The 3,248-nt window shown below is 43.5% G+C and overlaps 1 non-coding gene across 1 annotated transcript; it reads right to left on the minus strand.

The window, feature by feature from the left end:
- Positions 1–257: 257 nt before the first annotated feature.
- Positions 258–365, minus strand: LOC112752147 (small nucleolar RNA R71). The gene has a single exon (XR_003176592.1). It is a non-coding gene; the product is annotated as a small nucleolar RNA R71 (small nucleolar RNA).
- Positions 366–3,248: the final 2,883 nt, after the last annotated feature.

Raw genomic sequence — 3,248 nt, forward strand, 5'->3', positions numbered from 1 at the left:
TGATGCGGTAGAACTGCAAGTTTCATGGACTTCCATCTGAAGATCCTTTTCAGTTCTTAACTGAATTCTTGCAGATCTGTGATACTGTTAAGACTAATGGAGTAGTTCCTGAAGTCTACAGGCTCATGCTTTTCCCATTTGCTGTAAGAGACAGAGCTAGAATATGGTTGGACTCTCAACCTAAAGATAGCCTGAACTCTTGGGATAAGCTGGTCACGGCTTTCTTAGCCAACTTCTTTCCTCCTCAAAAGCTGAGCAAGCTTAGAGTGGATGTTCAAACCTTCAAACAAAAAGATGGTGAATCCCTCTATGAAGCTTGGGAGAGATACAAAGGACTGACCAAAAAATGTCCTACTGACATGCTTTCAGAATAGACCATCCTGGATATATTCTATGATGGTTTATCTGAGCTATCAAAGATGTCATTGGATACTTCTGCAGGTGGATCCATTCACCTAAAGAAAATGCCTGCAGAAGCTCAAGAACTCATTGACATGGTTGCTAATAACCAGTTCATGTACACTTCTGAGAGGAATCCTGTGAGTAATGGGACGCCTATGAAGAAGGGAGTTCTTGAAGTTGATACTCTGAATGCCATATTGGCTCAGAACAAAATATTGACTCAGCAAGTCAATATGATTTCTCAGAGTCTAAATGGAATGCAAGCTGCATCCAACAGTACTTAAGAGGCTTCTTATGAAGAAGAAGCTTATGATCCTGAAAACCCTGCAATAGCAGAGGTGAATTACTTGGGTGAACCTTATGGAAACACCTATAATCCATCATGGAGAAATCACCCAAATCTCTCATGGAAGGATCAAAAGCCTCAACAAGGCTTTAATAATGGTGGAAGAAACAGGTTTAGCAATAGCAAGCCTTTTCCATCATCCACTCAGCAACAGACAGAGAATTCTGAGCAGAATCCATCTAGCTTAGCAAACTTAGTCTCTGATCTATCCAAGGCCACTGTAAGTTTCATGAATGAGACAAGGTCTTCCATTAGAAATTTGGAAGCACAAGTGGGCCAGCTGAGTAAAAGGATCACTGAAATCCCTCCTAGCACTCTCCCAAGCAATACAGAAGAAAATCCAAAAGGAGAGTGCAAGGCCATTGACATAACCAAAATGGCCGAACCCAATGAGGGAGAGGAGGACATGAATCCCAAGGAGGAAGACCTCCTGGAACGTCCAGTGATCAATAAGGAGTTTCCCTCTGAGGAACCAAAGAAATCTGAGACTCATCTAGAGACCATAGAGATTCCATTGAACCTCCTTATGCCATTCATGAGCTCTGATGAGTATTCCTCTTCTGAAGATAATGAGGATGTTACTGAAGAGCGAGCTGCCAAGTTCCTTGGTGCAATCATGAAGCTGAATGCCAAATTATTTGGTATTGAAACTTGGGAAGTTGAACCTCATTTGTTCACCAATGAACTAAGTGATCTGGATCAACTGACATTGCCTCAGAAGAGACAGGATCCTGGAAAGTTCATAATACCTTGTACCATAGGCACCATGATCTTTAAGGCTCTGTGTGACCTTGGTTCAGGAATAAACCTCATGCCCCTCTCCGTAATAGAGAAACTAGGAATCTATGGGGTGCAAGCTGCTAAAATCTCATTAGAGATGGCAGACAATTCAAGAAAATAGGCTTATGGACAAGTAGAGGACGTGTTAGTAAAGGTTGAAGGCCTTTACATCCCTGCTGATTTCATAGTCCTGGATACTGGAAAGGAAGAGGATGAATCCATCATCCTAGGAAGACCTTTCCTAGCCACAGCAAGAGCTGTGATTGATGTGGACAGAGAAGAATTAATCCTTCAATTGAATGAGGACAACCTTGTGTTTACAACTCAAGGATCTCTCTCTGCATCCATGGAGAGGAAGCATAAAAAGCTTCTCTCAAAGCAGAGTCAAACAAAGCCCCCACAGTCAAACTCTAAGTTTGGTGTTGGGAAGCCACAACCAAACTCTAACTTTGGTGTTGAACTCCCATATCCAAACTCTAAGTTTGGTGTTGGAGAGTCTCAACAATGCTCTGAACATCTGTGAGGCTCCATGAGAGCCCACTGTCAAGCTATTGACATTAAAGAAGCGCTTGTTGGGAGGCAACCCAATTTTTATTTATCTAACTATATTTTTCTTAGTTATATGTCTTTATAGGTTCATGATCATGTGGAGTCACAAAATAAATATAAAAATTGAAAACGGAATCAAAAACAGCAGAAGAAAAATCACACCCTGGAGGAAGAATCTGCCTGGCGTTCAACGCCAGAACAGAGCATGGTTCTGGCGCTGAACGCCAGAAATGCACCCTGAAGAGAAGCTGGCGCTGAACGCCCAGAACAAGCATGGTTCTGGCGTTCAACGCCAGAAATGGGCAACAAATGGGCGTTGAACGCCCAAAATGGGCACCAACCTGGCGCTGAACGCCCAGAGTTGTGTGCAAGGGCATTTTACATGCCTAATTTGGTGCAAGGTTGTAAATCCTTGAACACCTCAGGATCTGTGGACCCCACAGGATCATCTCAGGATCTGTGGACCCCACAGGATCACCTCAGGATCTGTGGACCCCACAGGATCCCCACTACCTCCACTCACTTCTTCTCACCCCTCTTTCACACAATCCCATAAACACTCTTCTCCAAAACCCTTCACCAATCACCTCAATCCCTCTTCCCTATCACCTCTTCACCACTCACATCCATCCACTCTTCCCCATAAACCTACCTCATAAACTCCACCTACCTTCAAAATTCAAAATCAATTTCCCACCCAAACCCACCCTACATGGCCGAAACTTAACCCCCCTCCCTCTCCTATATAAAGCCTTCCATTCTTCCTCATTTTCACACAACACAACCCTCTCTTCTATTCTTGGCCGAAACACAACCCCTTCTCCCCCTCCTCAATTTTTTCTTCTTCTTCATCTATTCTTTCTTCTCTTGCTCGAGGGCGAGCAATATTCTAAGTTTGGTGTGGTAAAAGCATAAGCTTTTTGTTTTTCCATTACCATTAATGGCACCTAAGGCCAGAGAAACCTCAAGAAAGAGGAAAGGGAAGACAAATGCTTCCACCTCTGAGCCATGGGAGATGGAAAGATTCATCTCACAAGCTCATCACTAAGAAAAGGATGGAGCAAACAAGAGAGCCCATTCATGGAGCTCAAGAGGCGTATGAAGCTCATCACCATGAGATCCCGGAGATGCCTCAAATGCACTTTCCTCCACAAAACTATTGGGAGCAAAT

The sequence above is a fragment of the Arachis hypogaea genome, chromosome 15 (assembly GCF_003086295.3).
Source record: "Arachis hypogaea cultivar Tifrunner chromosome 15, arahy.Tifrunner.gnm2.J5K5, whole genome shotgun sequence".
NCBI classification, from domain to species: domain Eukaryota; kingdom Viridiplantae; phylum Streptophyta; class Magnoliopsida; order Fabales; family Fabaceae; genus Arachis; species Arachis hypogaea.